The following is a 21,886-nucleotide window of genomic DNA, read 5'->3' as shown; positions in this document are numbered from 1 at the left end:
ATTATTTCTTTCCAGCTGGGAGGATTGGAGAAGGTGTTACAGAAGAGATAGGGCTTGATCTGAGCTTTAGAGGATGAGAAGCATTTTAATAGACTGAGAAATGGAGGAATTAGTGTTTTGACATATACCTGAAGTGATGTGCAGAGTTGTGTGCTTAGGGGTAAAACGGCAGGTACAGCCACTGGAATTACAGCTTTTCCCAACTTGTAGCACTATCTCTTTTAACCTGGATTCATTCTGACCTGCCTCAGCCTCCTTTTGTCCAGACTTTTCTCTCTTCATCTCGTAAATATTCTGAATTTTCTCCTTCATGGAATTAGCGCCTTACAAACAAGTATGAGGAGGCACATTTGTAGCTAATGGAGACAATTTGAGAGTTAACAGCCTGGGCAAGCCTAAATACTTAAGATCATATGGAAGCAATTTCACTTTGGTCTTAGTCCAGTAAGTCATCATCATGGGTTTATAAATCTGTGGGTCTGGGTGATGAGTTGAGGAGTTTGGTTGGAAAGAGAGGAGAGTGGGTGGTAAAGAAAAGTTTTTAATTTCCAAAAAAAAAAAAGGGGAAAGAGCCCAGAGGAGATACACAAGCATTACTGATCTTGTTTTACTCAGATTTAGAGTGTCACGGTAGATTACAGTGATTCTCAAGAAGGGAAGATTTTGCCCCCAATAAGACATTTAGCAATATTTGAAGACATTTTTGGTTGTCACAGTGGAGTGGGGGGAGCTACTGGCATCTAGTAGGTTGAGGTTAGGGATGTGGCTAAACATCCCACAATGCATAGGACAGGTCCCCCCCCCCCCCAACACAAAGAATTAACCAATCCAAACTGTCAATAGTGCTGAGGTTGAGAAGCTCCAGATTACCTACAAGATTGGCTAAAATAAAAATACAGTGACACATCAAATGGTGGCAACGATGTGGAGAAACCAAACAGAATCATGCATGCACTGCTGGTGGGAATGTAAAATGGTACAGCCACTCAGGAAAACAGGTTGGTAGTTTCTTATAAAGCCAAACTGCAATCACCACATGACCCAGCATCGTACTCTTGGACACTTACTCAAGAGAAATGGAAATGTATGTTCCCACAAAAACTAGTGCACAAATATTCAAAGCAGCTCTATTTATAGTAGCCCTAAACTGGAAGCAACACAGATGTCCTTCAATGAGTGAATGGTGAACAAACTATGCTACATCACATCACAGAATATTGCTCAGTGGTAAAAAGAATAAACTACTGATATATGCTACAACTTGGATAAATCTCCTGAGAATTATACTGAGTGAAAAAAGCAAATCCTAAAAGGTTACATATTGTATAATTTCATTTACATAACATTCTTGACATGAAGAAATTATAGAAATGGAGAACAGATTAGTGGTTACCAGGGGTTAAAGACAGGAGCGGGGGAGCTAGTATGGGATAGATGTGCTTTTAAAAGGGCAAAACAGAGGGTTCTTGCATTGGAACTGTTCAGGATCTTGGCTATAGCGGTGGAGAGACAAACCTGTCCATGTGATGAACTCTCTCTCTCTGTCTCTGTCTCTCTCTCTCTCTCACACACACACCACGTACAAGTAAAACTAGGGAAATCTAAACAAGCTGGGTGGATTGTATCAATATCAATATGCTGGTTGTGATACTGTACTACAGCTTTTCAAGATGTTATTGAGTGAAATCGAGTAAAATGTACTAGAATATCTCTGTATTATTTCCTACAAGTACATTTGAATATGTAATTATCTCAAAATAAAAAGTTAAAAAAGAGCCAATTCAGATCCACATACTTGGAGAACATTAATGGTTTGTTTTACACAATCTTTCAATAGATTATAACTTTCCTTTTTTGTGCTCAAGTCTATTGTGATTTTTGTCTTCTTTCCTCAAATGAAGTATGAGGCTTCCAGGTAAAACAAAATGTAATCACCCTTACCGATAATTTCTCAATGTCACTAGATATGAAAATTACAGTAATCTCCATTCACCTAACCATTTTTGTCTGCAAATGCCACTGTCCCTCCTAACTACACATGCTTCACTAGGCTAAGAAACATAGCCTGTTGCCATCAATACGAATACAGCACTTGAAATAAGGCCATCCTTCAGCAAACTGTAACTCATCTCCAATATACTATATGATTCACAGAACCAAGAGGAATAATTTAAAACATAAGCTCATCAGAGATTATAAATATGGGTGACATTTAAAGAAAACTGAAGTTTTCAAAATAGCTCTTTCATTCCAAGTTTTATTTATTCAACATTCTTAATTAATATGTTTCTAATTAGAACTCCATATATATTACCCACGTAAATGTTGAGTCTAACGTGCTGGTTCTTCTGTTAACTTGTCACTGCTAAGAATATGTCTCGATTCCTTCTGTTCAGGAAGAACAGTGATTTGACAAACCAGTTCCATGTTACAGTGATGCTAGTAGCTTTGCTTCTAAATCAGAGCCACTATCGTACCTCTCGTACTAATGAGAATTCAGAGTGATGGATCAAAGACACAAAACCTGCTTTGTAAAATGAAGGATACTGCTATTTCTGAAACTATGGAAGGGAGAAAGCAATAGGGGAGGGTGAGGTTAGGTCTTTCAACTCTCTTCTGTTTGATTTATTTGACAAATAGAAGACAATCATAGTCTACATCTCAGGACAAGACAGACCATATTGTCAGCATGATTTTAGAGAAATATCTGGAAAATCACATAGGACAATGATATTGTGTGTCTATAACAGGTGGAAGAGAATTTGTTTCATCATGAGCAATATGGTAATTTAAGAAATGATCTGGCAACAGTTTTTGAGAATAAAATTGAAATAATTAACTCTCAATAATCCATTTGCTTGATAATGGATAATGCATGATATCTGTTTTCACCACTGGTTTTCATTAGCTCAATGAATGTTTCTTATTGCCCAGGAAGATGTTGAAAAATTGTTTGGTGGTAGGAATCATTGTCCTGATTCTGTTTTTAATGACAATGTCTCTATTTTACTATTTAGTATAAAGAAGTTTGCTCTTGGTCCTTGATAAATATGCTTGCTCAAGTTAAAGACACTTCTTTTTATCACTTACTCATTTTACCATGAATTTCTGTTTAATTTTAGCACATAAACCTATTAAGATGCCATATGGCTTTTTCCTCTTTAATTATGTAAACTGTTTCCTGCTGTTGAGTTATCTTTTTATTTCTTATGTGTGGTATATTATTCTTTTAAAATCAACTTAATATTCAATTTGCTAATATTTGTAGTATATTCCTAAATGAGACTGGCTAATAGTTTTCTTATCTGAATAGTATGTCATAGTTAGCGGAGTCTCTCAGAAATAAGTTGGGACTTTTATCTTTTCTTTAGCTTTGGAATAGTTTAAATAGAATATGTATTATATTTTTCCTTAAAGGTACCATAGTGCTACTCCACAGAACTATATGATCATAATGGCTTTTATGGAGGAAGGGAGAATTTTGACAATTAAAAAAATTTCATTTATGGTCTATTCAGTCCTTTTAATTCTATTTGAGGGCAGATTTAATCATTTTTACTTTCTTTGAAAAATGTCCCAGTCATGTATATTTTCAAAGCCAGTGGCATATAACTGTAATTCTCTTGCATGATTTTGAATGCCTTAGGCAAGGCCTAGCTTTGAAAATACTTAACTATACCAGCTCTTGTATCAAAAAAAAAAATCTGGATTTAGGGAGACTGATATCCTGTCCTAGGGGTGGGAAACATTAGTTCTCAGTCTCTCAAGGATCCTCTACTTTCAATAAGCTCATCAAAGATTATAAATATGGGTGACATTTAAAGAAAACTGAAGTTTTCTTTAAAGCAAGCCTTCTTGCTTTGAAGATAGTCAAAATTGGGGATGCCTAGGTGGCTTAGTGGTTGAGCATCTGCCTTAACGCTAAGTGTGTGACCCTGTGGTCCCAAGATCAAGTTCCGCATCCAGCTCCCTGCAGGGAGCCTGCTTCTCTCTCTGCCTATGTATCTTCCTCTCTCTGTGTCTCTCATGAATAAATAAATAAATTCTTTTTTAAAAATAAAATAAATAAACACAATCAAAATTGGCAGTTGCCTGGATGATGAGTATCGAAGGGAACCAAAAGCCTCTATGTCCCTTTACTACTTCTTGATCCCAATAACAAGGAATTCCACCAATTAATCACTTCTTTAGATTAAGACTTTGGAGGCCCCAGATAAAGTAAAAATATGCTCTATGGAAGGAGTGTCACATTCTCCATTTTACCTTACCATAATTTTGTTCAGCCTTAACAGATCCCTGGACATCCTGGTTTGGATGTATACTGCTAGGTTTCAGTTTCAAATATAAATGGGCCCAAGTGCTTGCCCTCAAAAAAATATATCAATGCTTATTGGTTTATCCCAGTCTTTATATTCTAGATTTTATTCCATGCCAGGCAACCTGCACCTAATTTCTGCCTCAAATTTGCTTGCCTGTTTGATTTTGGGTGTCTAATCCTGGATTGTGACCTTTGGTTAACTAAGGCATAATCCCTCAGGAGGAAAAATCAGAATCCCCAAATCTAGAAGCAGACTTGAGGGTACATGGATGTCCACTGACCACAGATGAGCAAATCAAAAGTTAATTAACAATTAAATAATTAACAGCCAAATAACAGGGCCATCAACATTCATGGAACCGACAGCTTGGAAACTTAGTTATCCATTACCCTTGAAATTTGCATCGACTAAAATGTACCTTCATGGCTTCTGGCACCCATCTATTTACTTATTATAAACTGAGAGGATGGTTAGTACTACCTAATAGTAGTCCTAATGAAACTAAGAAGTTAGTTCTCCTTAATTCTAAAAATGGAGTCTGGGGATACCACTACATAGGGTATATACCTAGGAGTTAGCCGTCTGAAATTCAATTCACCATGCTTAGCAATCTCCATGCATTGTCTCCATCTGTTCTAAGATTGAGCATAATAAATATTGATCCCTTTACCTCACAGGGATTTTTTTTTTCGCAGTGTAATGAGCTGCTTGTGTAGAGCTCCTTAGAGAAAGCTACTGCTAAGATACAGCACTTCAAAATGCATGGAAAAAGAAATCGATCACGGCCTTATCAAATAAGATTAGTATACAGTCACACACACCACCTCTTAGTATCTTGAGGAAAATCAGACAGGTTTTTTTTGTTTTGTTTTGTTTTGTTTTGTTTAAATCAAGGAAGCGTTAAAGACTTGATTCCCTTTTCCCCATTAGTCCCAAGAAGATAGCTGCAGGGAAATCACAGAGTGGAAATGCCTGGATAGAATAAAGCCAGGGACTGATTACATCTCTGCTGTGCATGCTAATGCCTTACCCAGGCTGTTCTACACGGGGAAATGAGAGGGTTGCTTTTATTCCATCCACACCCCTCTATACCCTGATTGATGCTGAGTTGTGCTGCCCAGCTTCGGCTGTCAGTTCCTAGAGGGAAAGAAGACTGCCTGGTAGCTTACTTTATATCAAAGTCAAATTGACTAAAATAGTCACGTGGGCTATATTCTGATGTTCCCTTTCAAATGGTTCAGAAAGTTTCCAGGTTTGTTTCTATTTCAAAAAATTAAAAGTTCACACACCAAATGTATTCGCTTTGGTGTATATTTTAGAACAAAAAAAGAATGCTTAAACTCAGAAGGAGTTGGCAAATAAATAGAATTCTTTCCAGATTCTGCCTCACAAATTAAATCCTTGCTTTGTAACATACCCCAGTCCAGTGTTTTCTTTTTAACTTTAAAGTGTGCACAATCTGGGCACCTGGGTGGCTCAGTGGGTTAAGCGTCTGCCCTAGGCTGGGGTCATGATCCCGGGGTCCTGGGATGGAGCACCCATCCTGTTTCGCAGGAGTCTGCTTCTCCCTCTGCCCTTCCCCCCGCTTGCACACATGCCCGTGTGTGCTCTCTCTCACTCTCAAATAAATAAAATCTTAAAAAAATAAAGTGTGCACGATCCCATGAGGAAAATGTTAAAATACAGAGTATGACTCAGTAGATCGGGGTGGGGCCTGAGATTCTACATTTCTAAACACCTCCCAAAATGATGACCAAACTGCTAGTCCACAGACCACCACAGCATGAGGGGTGGAGCTATGTTGTCACACACAGATGCTAATTTTAAATGTTTAAGAATACAAAGGAGAAGGAGAAGAAAAAAAGAAGAGGAGGAGGAGGAGGAGGAGGAGGAGGAGGAAGAAGAAGAAGAAGAAGAAGAAGAAGAAGAAGAAGAAGAAGAAGAAGAAATTAATAATAATAATAATAATAATAATAATAATAATACAGGGAAAAGAGAAAGTAACCAGGCAATGATGGAGATATGAGAAAAGAAAAGAAGAAGAAAGAAGAAAGGAGAAGGAGAAGAAGAAGAAGTAGAAGAAGAAGAAGAAAGAAAAAGAAGAAGAAGAAGAAGAAGAAGAAGAAGAAGAAGAAGAAGAAGAAGAAGAAATAATAAAGGGAAAAGAGAAAGTAACCAGACAATGATGGAGATATGAGAAGGACTGGCTTTTCGGACAGTAAGTGCTAATAACGTACCTCCAGGCAAGAGCCTTCAAATTGGAGGTGTGGTGGTGTGAGGGGCTCGAGTACTGGGGCACCCAGGCGGTGCACAATAGACAGTAGGACTCATGGACACAAGCACTCACTGTTCAGAATGTGTATTCTATTCCAGTTCCCAGAAGGATAGAGATTTTCACTCTCTCATGATTCCTCAGGTAATGAGAAGAAACCCCTGAAGTGTGATATAAATGGCAGTCAAGAGGCATTAGTGTTTAAAGACAAAAAAAAAAATCCTTTACTTCAAGGTTATTGCCAGGGAAAGGAGCATTTCAAATGAGCAGGTATGGGAATAGCAAACCATGAGGCAGAATTTTCCTTCCTATGTGGGTCAGTTGATGAACTACTCAAGTCTGTTTATAATCATCCAAATGTTCTAAGGCATGAGGGTGTAACGCAGTGTTAGGGGGACTTTAGGAAAAAAATGTCAGAAAGGAATCTTCCCTGCTCTGCTTCCTTGAGGTGAGGAAAGGACTGGTAGATGGACTATGGGAGGAGAAATTAGCACCTCCTCATCCTTTAGTAAAGGTGTCGAACACTTGGGTAGAATAAAAATGAGCACTAGGCAGGGAGTCAGAATATCGGAGTTCCAGTGCCACGCTGCTATTAACTAGCTGTTGGACCTTGGGCAACAGCTCTCTAAGTTTCCTTCTTGGGAGGATTGATCTAGAACAGCATTTTCCAAAGTGTGACAGAATGTTAATTGGAGTTATCTGGAAAATTGCCGTCCATGGTCGAATGAGATAAACAGATGTTGGGTTACGTACACCTGAATATCTTTCATTATAGGCAAGCTCCTTGAGTTCTTTGTGTGGAGCCTCTGAATATGGGGAGCAATATTGCCCAAATTTACTTCATTGTGGAAGCCTTTTTGCAAGGACCATCTCAAAAGATTAATGCTCCATGGAACTGAGTTTGGGAAATGCAGATGCTTTTTAAGACTACTTCTTTTAGCACAATATCACCCAAATACCAAAGTTAAATCAGGAATATCCAGAAATCTACCTACATTAAAAAAACTTTAAAAAATGAGGTTAATACTATTTTTAATTTGTTGCTGTTTTAACTTGATAAAAATCTGTTTTGAGAAATAATCTCTTTATCTGATTTCAAAGTCGATGCACTTTTATTGTAGAATTTGATTTGAAAAATAGAAAAGAGCACACAATTTACAATTATTAAGAGTCACAACTGTTACTATTTTCATAGAGATCCTTGTAGAATTCAAAATATTTCCTAAATTGACTACTATTTTTTAAAAGAGTTATTTATTTATTTATTTTAGAGCGAGAGCACATGTGTGCATGGGTGGGGAGGGACAGAGGGAGAGAGAGAGAGAGTACCCCAAGCAGACTCCCAGCTGAGCACGGAGCCCTATGCAGGGCACAATCCCAGGACCCTGAGATCATGACCTGAGCTGAAATAAAGAGCCAGACACTTAATCAATTGAGCCATCTAAGTGCCCCAAATTAACTATTACTTTTATCTTTAAGTCAAAATTTTAATCTCCCATTTAGCAGGTGTCATGTTCCAGTTTGCATATGGCCCATTTTTTTACAAGGACCTTCAAATATAAAATTTTACTGACAAAGCAGATGCTCAACCGCTTAGCCACCCAGGTGCCTGGGCTTTTGTATTTTGACTTTGCATCCTGCAACGTTGGCAAACTGACTTATTAATTCCAATAGCTTTTTAAAGATTATTTAGAATTTTCTACACATGCAATTATTTCATTTGTAAATAAAATAGCTTTTTTAAAAAATAAAATAAAATTTTTCTGACAAAAGATGGCATATTGAAGCTTAAAAATATTCTAATGAAAGATAGTAATAAACTGCAAAGCAGAAAAATCTTTACAGTCAGATACGTTATTCTTATTACAATATTCTAAGAATTCTTATTATATCTGAATATTCCCCAACAGTGGCATCTAATTTATTTGTATATTTATATTCTACCTTATTACAAACATAATTTATGATGACTAAGTGTCTTTAAATTGACTCCAAGAATTACAATTCATTAGCTTTAAGATATTGAGAACCCATGGCATCTTAAATATCTCTAAGGGTAGGAGATGATGACCTTCATTTTACTGATTGATCAGAATAGCAGGATTAATCATAATAGTTGGATAATAGTTTTCACAATGGGTGCTTTTATTGAAAAGGCTAGAACAAATTCTAGGGGATTTTGTTTATAACCCTGCCTAGAAAAATGAAGGATACACAAAATGACCCGAGTGGCCTTCCAATTTGTTATGAATCCTTGCATTAGCAAAACAAGTTTTTCAAGAAATAATGATTTTTCCCCCTTAAAATGTGTTTTTCGCCCTTAAAATTGTGCAGTCAGTATATTCTGAGAAGCCTATCTTACAAAGTCACATTACTGATATGTAAGGGACATATCACAGGTTTTTTGCCCGGGGAGGAATTTTATTGACTTTCTATGGTTAAGGGATAACAAGAAGATTGCATAATGCCAGTCTTCCTCTGCCAGCTGCAGGTATTTTGATTGTAAATATCAAAATATATTTTCCCTTAGTTCTCTTAAAAAAATAACAGTGAACCTAAAAACTAAGAATTAGAGGTAGTAATAGTTCAGATGGTTTGCCATCAGCTGAGGACTGCAGATGGCTTAAGGATAAATGATCAGGCTCTCATCCTAAGAACTTGTATTTTTAATAATTGATGACGAGTATGTTTTGCTGCCACTGTTCCCCACTTAATTACTTTTCTTTTTGATCAAGCACATTAATGAAAAGAGACCTAATAAATCATGTGCAAAAACAGTAAAGCACTTAATTAACATGTGTTTCCCTGATTGATGGTGATAGAAAACCACAGTAGTGCTGAGTAGGCTCACAAGGGCACCTTCAGCTGACATGGTATCTTGAACAAACATACGGCTGAGACCATAATCATGAACTCTATTCTCGTTTAAGAACTAGCCATGACAACCACAGATCACAATGTTATTATAATCTTCCTTCTTCTCTCTGACTGAGAGGCTCTATGTAAACAATTCACGGGAAGCAGAAACCAACAAATGCTGGGGTAGACTACTCCATTTATTGAATACTTACATGTTCCAGGTACTCTGCTATGTGTTTTAAAAGATCGTCTCAAAAAAAATAAAAATAAAAATAAATAAAAGATCGTCTCATTTAACTCTTCAACGATGCACTTAGCTAGTGATTGTTACTATCTTAATTTTATAAGGAAAAGACCTGATACGTATAGATGGCAAGCCATGGCCCAAGTTGCTCAGCTAATAAGTAAGGTAATCCAGTCAGCCTTACTCCACAGCCCCCATGTGATTGGCTGGAAGATGTTTTCTCATGTGTTTCCAGCTGATTTGAAATTCTGTGGGAGAATCACAAACTACTATAGATATCCCCAGAATGGGATCACCCAAGAACAAACAAGGGTTAAGATAACTGGGTTTTATATACGCACAATGAAAAAGTAGATCATATTGCATGGTTAAAACACAGTAATGTCTTAATTTTCGTTGTGTGAGAATAGTAGATCAGGGGCAGGAGTGAGGGTTCTTTTTTTCTTCCCTATCCTGTATTCCAATTTTTTTTTTGTATAATGTGGTTTTGCTGCTTTTAAAATGAGAACCCAGGGAAGCCAATAAATAAATCCCTCTTCTCTCTACCTCCCTCAAGAATGGATAGGTCCTACCTCACCTCAATCTGATGTTTCCCCAATGGATGAACAAATCAGCTTCACTGTTTAAATAGGTCACCTATGTTCCCAAATCACCTTTCAGCTCTGCAATCAAGTTTGCTGATGGCTGAACAACACTTGTCACCCCCTACTGAGGATCTCTGGCTGGCCGGTTTGTTGCTGAAAGATATTTATGAAGACCTTCACTGTCCCCTGCTCTCAGATCCTTTCCCAGAATACTAAGAATGGTAGGATAAAGAAACCTTTGCTGATCCTGCATAGCATCTCTTTTATGGATGGTTGCTAGGTGCATTTGGTTAAAGGAGACAAGTAGGTATTGTTCTGAACTCATGGAGATTCAGATGAAGAAAGGGGCTGATACTTTGTGCCATCGCACATCAAATTTGAGGACCTTTAGACCAGGTGCGTTGTTCGTATGTTAGAGCGTATGAAGGGAAGGCTAATATACTGAGTATCTCAGTTCTGCTAAGTACTCACATACAAGAAGGCAGAGAGCAGAGCTCTAGCAGCTGAAGTGCACGAGGGGATCACAAGGGATGCTCAGGACCCAGAACAGTTCCTTTGAACCATGGAGAGAGGCAGAGGGCATCAGGTGTGTCCTAGAGTCAGAAAAAAAAAAAAAGAGTTCTAATAGGTGAAAAGACCACAGAAGAAATTTTAAAAAGGCTGTAGGGAAATTGGCATGGAGCTTGGTGGAGGGAATTAGTCCTCCCTGCCTGACCTTTTTCTTGCCAAGAGATTCCAAAGTAACAACCGGAAGATTTTTGTTTTCTTCCCCAGGGGAACATACATTTAATTTCATTATAAAATCAAGGGAAAGGAGAGATACACCTTACATATGTAGTGTAAAGTACTTCTGTATAAAGGACCATCAGGGCCTGGTTTAAAAAGAAAGACAATTGAACAACAGCTCCTCATGAATTGTTGTTCAATAGGTATAAAGTTTCAGTAGTGCAAGATGAATTCTAGAGATGTGTTTGTACAACGTGGTGCCCATAGTCAACATGGCATGTGCACTTAAAAATTTCTTAAGACGGTAGATCTCATGTTAAGTGTTCTTACCTAAATGCACACATGAAGGACAACAAGGAAACGTTTAGAGGCGATGGATATATTCATTAGCCTGATTGTGGTGACATACCATGTGGATATGCTTATGTCCGAAATTATCAAACTGTATACCTTAAACATGTATATTTGTTTCATATATCAATTATACCTCAATAAAGCTCTCAAAAAAAAAAAGAAAGAAAAGAAAACCAAGTCATCTTCTAGTGAATTGAGATGTCTTTAAATTAAGTTTCCATTACTGCAGCAGTTCTTAGTTTTTTGGAAAGGCAGTGAGGGTGAAGATCCCTTTAGGAATCTGGTGAAGCCAGGGAACCCTCTCCACAGGTAAAAAACACATACATTCACACACATGAATTGTTGCACATAATCTCAGTAGTTGTGCCTGTCCATGGAGCTCCTTAAAGACCACCAGTGCTGCTGATTGCCCTCAGTGCTGTTCCAAGTCTCTTCCCTTCCCCAGGAGCTATATAAGATGCTGCCCTTGTGCTGTGAGCATCTCTGTGTCTTGTCATCATCTATACATCCAGTTCATCTTTCATTCAACAGTTGTCCACTCCCACTTCAGAATGATAAACCAGCCTGCTTGGACTTCATTTCTGCACACAGGGGACTCCGAAGGCATATGATTTTCCATTTTCTGTGATCCATGTAGGTATTTGTGGATATCACGAAAGGAAACTGTTTCAGATTCTAAAGGAAAAGAAAAACTTTCCAAATTGAAGAAAATGTGGAAGAGAGATTCCAATTTCTTCCCTTTACATTTGATGGCATGATAAGATGTAGAGAGTGGGGGGGATCCCCGGGTGACTCAGCGGTTTAGCGTCTGCCTTCGGCCCGGGGCACGATCCTGGAGTCCTGGGATCGAGTCCCACGTCGGGCTCCCTGCGTGGAGACTGCTTCTCCCTCTGCCTGTGTCTCTGCCTCTCTCTCTCTCTCTGTCTCTCATGAATGAATAAATAAAATCTTAAAAAAAAAAGATGTAGAGAGTGGGGGGAATTTGTTACCGGAGTTTGTCTGGCTGTTTCCTGCTGCTCTGTTATGTAGGAACACATCTTAAGAATGGTTTTACACGAGATACAGATTGGTAATGAAATAGTGAAATAATTATATCTTCTCAATATGTATGCTTTTCTAAATAAAAATGGCCCAAAGCAATCCTTAGGCCTAAGAGGCTGTGTGTGTACAATGACAGCCATAATTACAACAGTCAATTGGGAATTTTTGTGATTCTGTACAATCCATTATGCATTGACTGAGTCGAGTATGACTTTATCATTAAACCACCCAATTTTCCAACTCACAGGGCTCTTCTCAAGTCATTTCAGTCTCTCATGTATGGCCAGATAATAAAATCCAATAACTCTACAAGGCTGAGGTTTATTGGTGGTTGCCCTGTGGCCTCTACAGCTCAATCTGGCTTAAGGTACTTTGCACCTCAGGCTGCCTTGTTTAATGGTGGAGCTTGTGCCCTATATAGATTGCTGGGCTTGAGGAGCTTGAGTAGGGATTGGATGCCAATCGGAGCTTACTAAGTGTCTTATTAGCCTTCATTACATCCCCAAATACCTCAAACCTTAGTGGCTTAAAACGATAAGCTTTTTTTTTTTTTTTTTTTTCCTGATGGTTATTATAGGTTGGTTCTCTGGCTTGGGCTCAGTCGGGTGGTTCTTCTAAGTCTAACAGATCTTGGCTAGCTTGCTTTTTCATCTATAGTCAGCTGATGGGTGGACTGGAGCTGGCTGTTTTTTTCTTTTTTTTAAGATTTTATTTATTTATTCATGAGAGACACAGAGAGAGTGAGAGGCAGAGGGAGAAGCAGGCTCCATGCAGGGAGCCTGATGTGGGACTCGATCCCGGGACTCCAGGATCACACCCTGGACCGAAGGCATGCACTCAACCACTGAGCCACCCAGGCGCTCCTGGAGCTGGCTGGTTTAGGATGGCCTCAGCCAGGATGGCTGGGATGACCAAGACTCTTCCCCTTACAGACTCCCATCATCCCTCTGGCTACCCTGGGCTTCTTTACATGGTAAGAAAGGTTACTGAGAGTAGCAGGAAGATAAATCCCAAAGTATAAGCCTTTTTCAAGTCTTTGCTTGCATCATGTTTGCTGATATCCCATTGGCTGAATTAAGTCTTAATGACAGTCTAGAATTAGTGTGGGAGTGCAGTATGGATAAGAGAGAATAACTTATGGCCTTGTTATAATCTACACCACAGAGCTATGGCACTGGCCTGAGCCTACATTAATGTGGAGGAAGTGGTAACTTTTTCTAGATGTGTCTTTAGATATGTCTTTTCCTAATTCATTTGCCCAGAATGAGTGCCTCTTTTTTACAACTCACAAAGGTACCATATGTGCTAGCTGAGGCTCCTGATTGCCCCAATATATGTTCTACCTTACTAACTAGATGTGCATGGCAAATCATATCCCCAGGGATATTTTACCCTTTTTCTTTTTTGTGCTTTCCAAATCAGGCAGGCCCACCAATAAAGACCATATCTTAAAATGTTTTTATGTCTTTAAGGGAAAGATCCATGTCCAATTCAATTTTGTAAACTCCATAGCCTTTAGCTTAGCATTAATTTGGGCTCAAAAATATTTAATCTGAATTGTTAAATTTTATTATTAATATCAGTTAAAATCTGTACCCTAGACACATGATACTCAAAGTGAATCTGCAGACCACCTGGATCAGAATCACCTGGAGCACTTGTTAAAATGCAGATTCCTGGGTCTGACCTCAGGTCTAATGTACCCAAATCTCTGCTTGGGATCTGGAAATTTATCTTTAACACACCTGGGTACCGCTTATGTATATTTAAATTTAAGAGTTGCTGTCTTAAAGAAGTGGATTTTGCAATGGTTTGACCTCTATACAAGGTAATAAATAATTTTTACATTCTAATCACACACACACATACATATACACAGAGACAGATGGCTGAAAAAAAGATTTTGAGGTGAAAATACCCTAAGTACAATAGATCTTTTCTAATCTATTTAAGTTTCCTAAATGCTGATCAGTGACTCAGATATATTTCATGACCCAATAATGTGTGATGACCTGGCTTTTGAAAAACACAGCTTTAGGGAATATGCTCATAGTACATTCATCTGAATATTCTTTTCTTTTCCCATATATCCATGGCAAATATATAATGCTTCTTTTTCTATGCTTATAAATGCCTTTTAATATTCATTCCCCTATACCAGTGGTTCTCAAATTTTGGCTTGCATCAGGATCATCTGGTGTACTTGTTAAATCATAACTTTCTGAGTCCCACCCCAAGAGTTTCTGATTCAGCAAGACTGTGGAGAGGCCAAAGATGTGCATTTCTAACAAGTCTCCAGACTGATCCTTCTCCTCGAGGGGCCAACTTTGAGAACCACCGCCCTATATTCCAGTCTCTTGTAGTTGCTCCACAAACCATATGAAATCCCCAAGTTTCCTGACTGATTTTTATTACCATTTTCTAACCACATTTGCACCATTTCTTGATTTTTTTTAATTACTGCTTTCGAGCTACATTTGCTTTAGCTGGTTTCCACTCACTCAGACTTAGCTTGCATTGTGTAATGAACATATTGGATTCAGCTGGCATTTCCCTAAAGCCTGCCAAATGCACTCCAACCATTGTCTTACTGGCATGTTTCCTTCTCTGATTCTAAAGCTGTTCTTTTCGTTCCTCTGTTTCTTCAGAATGCACTAAGGTGGCTCGAGTCCCAGTCTGGTGGTGCTGTTTGTTCTGTAAAGTTAGATTACTGTTGTCTCAGAGATAGCAGATCAGCCCCTCAAGGATGTCATTCTGATGCTATTAATCATTTCTTCCTCCAAGGGCCTGCTAGATCTCAGCCTGCGTCTATTGGCCTGTGTTTACTATTGTGCCTCATGCTATCGGAAACTCACTACCACAAGCAGAAAGTGAAACATTTTTGGAAATTTCATGTTTGGTGGGAATTGGGAAAAATAGCAAGTTATGAGAGTGCCTTCTCTTCTCTCAATGCATACATGTGGGTTTTGTTCTAGCCATTTTATCCAGTTTGTTTGGGATGTGAAAAAAGAGGAAGGGGGACACAGATAAGTCTAGATCTCCCCCATATACTGGAAAATAAACTTTTCCAGTGCTTTTGCTTTCGGATGATTATGTGGAAAGTTTAAACATCCCTTTTATTGATCCAGACTTGTATGTGTGATCTAGACTGTACGAAATAGAGAACCTTCCCTGAAAATTTGGAATTAGGATTGAAATTACAGTTTCCATCAAGACTGCTTATTTAAAAGGAAGCAATGTAAATCCAGGAGTAGCAGTGTGGTCCTGTTTTTCACCATGTGGACTGGAGAGCAGGAAAGCCCAGGAGGAGGAGAGAGATCCAGAAATTTAGAGATGAGAAAGAAATGAAGACAATTTATAGTGACACAGAGATGAGAAATGGAAAGAGTGCAGTTGGTGTTCCAAGCCTTCATTTTAATGTATCCCCAAGGCCTTTGGGATCCATGTTATTATACTTAATAATAAGTGGTGCCTTTTTTGCTTATACTCGTTTGGGTCCACTTGAGTCCATTTCTGTTATATGCAGTCAAAGGAGTTGTAAATAGGACTAATGCTTTCTCTGAACTATTGTCTAATGTTATCTCTCGCCTTAAATCAGATTTCTTACAGAAAAGATGTCTACATTTTGTATAGACACACATGATTGAAGTAGCCCCTTTGTATTACTAGTTGAGTGAAAAATAGTTTACAGACTTCTATCTTTGTGTGAGTGTATTTCTGAGCATGTATAATGTTACATTTTCCCCATGAAAATGTTTAACTTCTTGTAAGTCATCTGACAAATGTTTATTGAGCACCTACTATGTGTCCAACAAGACCTGGTTTTTTAAAATAACAATTTCTTCTATTAGGTGGTGATAATGTTATAATGGTGATAATCAATAATGTTTCCCTAATTACCTTGACTTCCAGGAAGCTTTTAGCTAAATTTACATGGCAGCTATGGTGACTATTTCATTTCATTATTTTATTACTGCTATGCTTTATAGTCTCAGTTTCTTTATATGACTCCTGACCACAGTTTAAATTCCTTTTCACTTGGGTGCCTGAGTGGCACAGTTGGTTGACATCCAACTCTCGGTTTCAGCTCAGGCCATGATCTCATGGATCGTGAGACTGAGCCCCATGTTGGGCTTCATGCTCAGTGGGGAGTCTGCTTGAGATTCTCTCTCCCTCTTGCTTGTGCATGCTCTCTCTCTCTCAAATAAATAAATGAATCTTAAAAACAGATTCCTTTTTACTAGCCTGGGTTCACATGTCCGTGCATTTTTATTTTAAGTTGACTCCAAGACTTTTGTGAGAAGGCAGGGCATAGGTTAGTTGGAATTCATACTAATGAAATTTGGTTCTGTTTGGGTTGGTCCTTGGAATGAAGAGGATATTAACTCAGGAATAGTCATGAGATGGCCATGTTTTCTGCCACATAGATGAGGGAAGAAAGACTATCAGTCAAGACAGAAAAAGAGAGAGAACAACAGTGAGAGGAGACAGAATCAGACATGCAGGAAAACGAAGAGGCAGAGTGGAGAATGTAGCACTAAACCGGGTTTTCAACATTCATGATTATGCTTTCATTGCTCCTCCAGACGTTTAGTGGGTGCTTAGAAGAAAGTGTGCTAAGTGCTGAATATAGAGACAGAGTTCCCTCTTGGTGTTTACACTGTCACTGAGGAATCATCATTTAAAACCTTCTTTAACTGAATCAGGTTTAATATTGCTGATCCAGGATGTCTTTTCTTTTTGTCCAGACTAGTTTTCAATGGGTCTTTTGGCTTTATTTCTGATCTATGTTGTGGGATTCCACTTTCCACCCACTGGCCTAATTAATGCCCTGGTGGCCTCTCCCACTCTTTGCTAAGCCCTAGGTATTTACCACACACTCTAAAGCCAGGGATAAGTCAGCATCAGGCCTGCACCTGATGGTTTATCTCACTGAGGTCAATGACGAGTCATGAGACGGAGATGAGCACTTGATATTGGCAGCTGGCACTGCATGCAAGCTAGCAATTTAGAGTGAAAATCCAGCTGCCCATCCCTTGAGCTCTCACATTTTAACAATGGCTGTTTACTGGCAGGGGAAGTGAGGCCTGTGCAGAAAGAAAGAATGGAAGATAGAAAATCACCCAATCTACATTATGAAAATTAGAGCTTTGTTACTTCTCTTCACTACATATTCTAATATGTTGATCTGGAGAGATTTTCCTTCACTGTGACTATAAATGAATGCCATGAGATCCACAAAATACACTTATCATTTCAGAGCCTGAAGAGTGATTACAATGTATGGCAAAACAACAATAACACACACATATATACACATACACACCCTCTTAGTGGTGAAATTTTCTTCCAATTCAATGAAATTTTGTCCTATTTAGAAGTCATATTTTAGCCCACTCTCACATCAAAGGATGCAACATAAATATTGCTTTGGAAAGCTGAAAGGAAAGACAATCAACTAAATATTTCTATTTTATAGAATTGAATACAATTAAAATGCTTATATATATACACACAATAGCAAGCAGGACTAACCATTTGGCTTAATTACACATTCTAGATTTTTAAAAATGCGCTTTAACTCCCAATTGGCATTCTAAAATCTGAAAGTAAACTTCCTGTGACAGTGGATGGAAGGAATTCTGGAAGTAGAAGAAGAAGGCTTTCTTGATGTCTCATCAGTGATCACAAAGAATGCATATACTCAGTGAACACAATTATACATTAATTTAGATAAAGAATGTCCAAGGAATTATTTATTGAAATTCAGTGTGCCTTGCTACAGTGGGCTCTGCGTTGACAGTAGATGTATATATGGTATGTATAATGAATTAGGTGAGATATTTTATTGACAGGCAACATCACTGCACTTTTTTTCACCTTTGGGAATGCTCCAATCCATTCACAAGAACGTTCAGAATCATGTTCTGCAAATTCCAATGTTTGAGCAATGTGGGATGAGGGTGTAGAGGGAGGGGTAGAGGAAATTTCACCTAAGCAAGAATCTTCTCACCAGATTTTGTTCATATCAGCTCTGATTATAGGGCAATTGGTACAAGCTTTCTTTCAAATGTTTTATAATATCTCAGAGAGATGGCAAAGATGAAGCATGTAAAAGCCAGTAATTGACCATAGAAGAACTCATTGATAAATGGATGTTTCTAATTATAAATATGATATTCCTAAGTATAAAACACAGAACATCTCAGCCAACCATCCTAAAATTTCAAGTTCTAAAACTGAGCATGCCAACAACAAAGAGGGTTTTTGAGATAATCACTATTACCACCAACATACCATCATTATCATATGGTATTTTTTTATGTGCCAGGCATAAAGTTAAGCATTTTACTCTAATAGGTAGTTTAATCCTCACACAAACTCTATAAGGTAGATATTATTATTATGCTCCTTTTATAGGGGAACAAACTAGGTCTTAGAGCAGCTAAATTTATATCACTAAGGTCCAAATTCTGCTATCATCCATTTATTTGCCACTATACAGACAGCAATCCTAAGTGCTCTTGCATTGGTATTCTTTTTAAGATAACACATTTAAAGTTCGAAGCATGTAATAAACATTTGCTAGAGTGAAGGGCAACCCTCTTCCAATGTAGAACATGAAAGAGATATCTGAATGTGATTTAAAGATCCTTTGACCATTACCTGACTAGTGAAGAAGCAGCTATTTTTATATTACCATGACTCCTGCTTTCCAAATTTGTAAAGTGGTGCACAGACACACCAGGACACAAAATAAAAAGCTTTCTCTTTTCACCCACCCTTTGTTACTACAGTAAATGGTAGAGCTGATTTTCCCATCTAGACATCAGAATGGCAAAACAACACAGAGGTTGTGACACAGATTCTGGAGCAGGACTGCCTGGATTTTTCCAGATCCTGGCTGTACCACTTGCTACCTGTGTGACTCAAAGAAGTCACTTAATGTGACTATACCTCAATTTAATTGTCTACAAAATGGTGATAAAAATATCCTGCTTCATAAGGCAGTAGTAAAGATTAAATGAGATGCTATATGTAACACACTCAGAACTATGTGATAAATGTTAACTTGTATCATTATCTGACTATAGCATTCATCACTTATTCATCACTAAACTGTCCCCTGGAGGTAATCACTGGGCTTTTACTGTCTCTAAAATGATTGGCTTCTAACTCTGTCTCCCCATGATAACAAACTCCTTAATGGTGGGGGCCACTTATTATCTCTTTATGCTTCCTGGTGCCTGGCACAATTGCCTTTTTATGTGTAAGGACTGCAAAGTGTATTACTGCATTAAAAAAGTGTGGGTGATGGAGAAGATCTTTTATTTTGTACTTTGGTCTATCTTTACACTAGTTTTACAAATTTCAAAAGCTGGAGTCATGACAATATAAAAATAGCCACTATACTCGACTAATGAAGCAGATGGAAAAGGATCTTCAAATCACATTAAAGCATCTCTTACATACTTTCCATTACCTGAAAGGAAGGGTTTTGCTTTAACCCAGTTAATGTTTGCTCCTGGTTAGTGCCTTGTATCTTCTTTTATTTATTGTCTTTTCTTTACTTTTTAGAGAAGGAGAGGGAAAGTGGGAGGAGGAGCAGAGGGAGAGAGGGAGTCTTAAGCAGGCTCCATGCCCAGTGCAGAGCTGAAGTGGGGCTCAATCTCACGACCCTGAGATTATGACCTGAGCCAAGTGTCGGGCGCTTAACCAACTGAGCCACCCAAGTGCCCTGTATTTTCTTTTTTTATCTTAAAAGAACACCAAGTCAAGAACACTGAATGTTACTGACCTTATACTAGCAATGAACCCAACTGGATGGATAGTAGAATTGGGGCATAACTGTATGAGTCCTCAGGGATATGAGTGAAGTTAGGTAAGAAGGCAAAATGGCATAGAGGGACACAGTTGTTGGCCAAATCTTTTTATTAAACATCTATTATAATCCCAAGAATGGACAAAGTATAACTTCTGTAGCAACCACACAGATTACTTTAGTGTTGAGAATGTTAACTGGAAAAACAAGTACCTGGTACTAGTTTTGCAGACTGAGATGTATGGGGAGACAGTGTCACGTTGGTGATGGGTCTGTCATTTCTGTAAGTCACATAATAAATAAGGGCATATCAAGCCATCCATCTAAAGGCGCTGGTGGAATTAAAACAGCATTTGGAAAGTATTTCACTGGTCAGCAGCAGCAGAAAATAATGGTCATCTCGGTAAATACCTAAGCTTTCTTCTAAGGGGCTCAAAGGCTCTATTTATACCCAGATAACGCAGAAGTCTCAAAGCTCTCTACTATATAGACATTTACCCCTAGGCTCATGCTAAAATAGCACTTGGTCTTAAAAAATTGTTCTCTCAGAAGTCACATTGTTAGAGCTACTCTTGTTTACTCTGATTATTTCCCAAGATGGACATCACTGTGAGTGCCTGTCAGTTTCCTAAGAATCAAGCCTTATAGACATCACTCTTTCATCTCCACTCTATTATCAGGCAAGCATCACCCAGGGTCACCCTTTGAGCATGAGGGTATCTCTAACTTTAAGGAACTACAAAATATTAAAGTCTGAACTTTATATATATACCCTATGAAGGAGAGAGAGGGACTCTTTATTAAAGACATATACATACCATGTTGCAAACTTGTACTGAGCACTATGTGTGTGTATCTTACATATATGCCATATAGGTTATATATACATTACATATATACTATATACTACATGATCCATCCTTAGTTTCTCAGTCAAAACTCTCAACATGTCGCTCTTGATATGTCTTCTCTTCTTTTGATGCCTCTCTTCTCTTACACTTCACAATGGGTTCAGTAGCACATATGATCAGCCTCATCTTCATAATATACCTGCAATCTGACCACGTGTCACTACCTCTACTGCTACCATTCTGGTCCCATATGCCATCTTCTCTCACCCGGACTGTTGTGCTGGCTTTATAACTGGTCTCCCTGCTTCCATTCTTGCCTCACAAAAGCCTATTCTCAATTAAGTTCCAGGGTGATCCTTTGACAGCATAAGGTGGGTCATGTAGCTCCTCTGCTGAAAACCTTCCAATGGCTTCCATCTCACGCCATCATCTGTCCCACCTGCTACCTCTTCAACTTCATCTCCAGCTCTTCTGCATGCCTCATTCTGTTTTGTGTTTTATGTAAATAGAAGCACAGAGTAGTTATTTTGTGTGTGTCTGGATCCTTTCTTTCAACATTAAAGTACTTAAGAGATAGTGGTATTATCTCAGAGTTAGACAGACTAATAGCACAAAAGGGAAGGTCTGGAATTGTGCCCATGTATACATGAAAGAGATGAAAAGATACATGAAAAAATAAAAAGAGATGAAAGATACATAAAAAGAGAGGACCTAGAATTGGCCCGCATAAACAAGAGTTGGCGTGGGAGATCAGTGAGTAAATAACCCATCTCTTCAATAACTAACACTGGAAGGAACAGCTATCCCTACGGAA

At 38.3% G+C, this 21,886-nt stretch overlaps 1 protein-coding gene across 7 annotated transcripts in view; it reads right to left on the bottom strand.

Moving 5' to 3' along the window:
* LOC144308047 (uncharacterized) overlaps nt 1-21,886 on the bottom strand; it is a 404,506-nt gene that overhangs the window by 101,155 nt on the left and 281,465 nt on the right. For all 7 annotated transcript variants that reach the window (XM_077888199.1, XM_077888194.1, XM_077888198.1 and 4 more), the window contains one exon: nt 10,750-10,871. The gene's annotated coding sequence lies outside the window, so the exon portion shown is untranslated. The remainder of the gene's footprint in view (nt 1-10,749; nt 10,872-21,886) is intronic.

The sequence above is a fragment of the Canis aureus genome, chromosome X (assembly GCF_053574225.1).
Source record: "Canis aureus isolate CA01 chromosome X, VMU_Caureus_v.1.0, whole genome shotgun sequence".
In the NCBI taxonomy this organism is placed as follows: Eukaryota; Metazoa; Chordata; class Mammalia; order Carnivora; family Canidae; genus Canis; species Canis aureus.
Note: the sequence above shows the minus strand (reverse complement) of the source record. Positions and strands in the feature narration are given on the sequence as shown.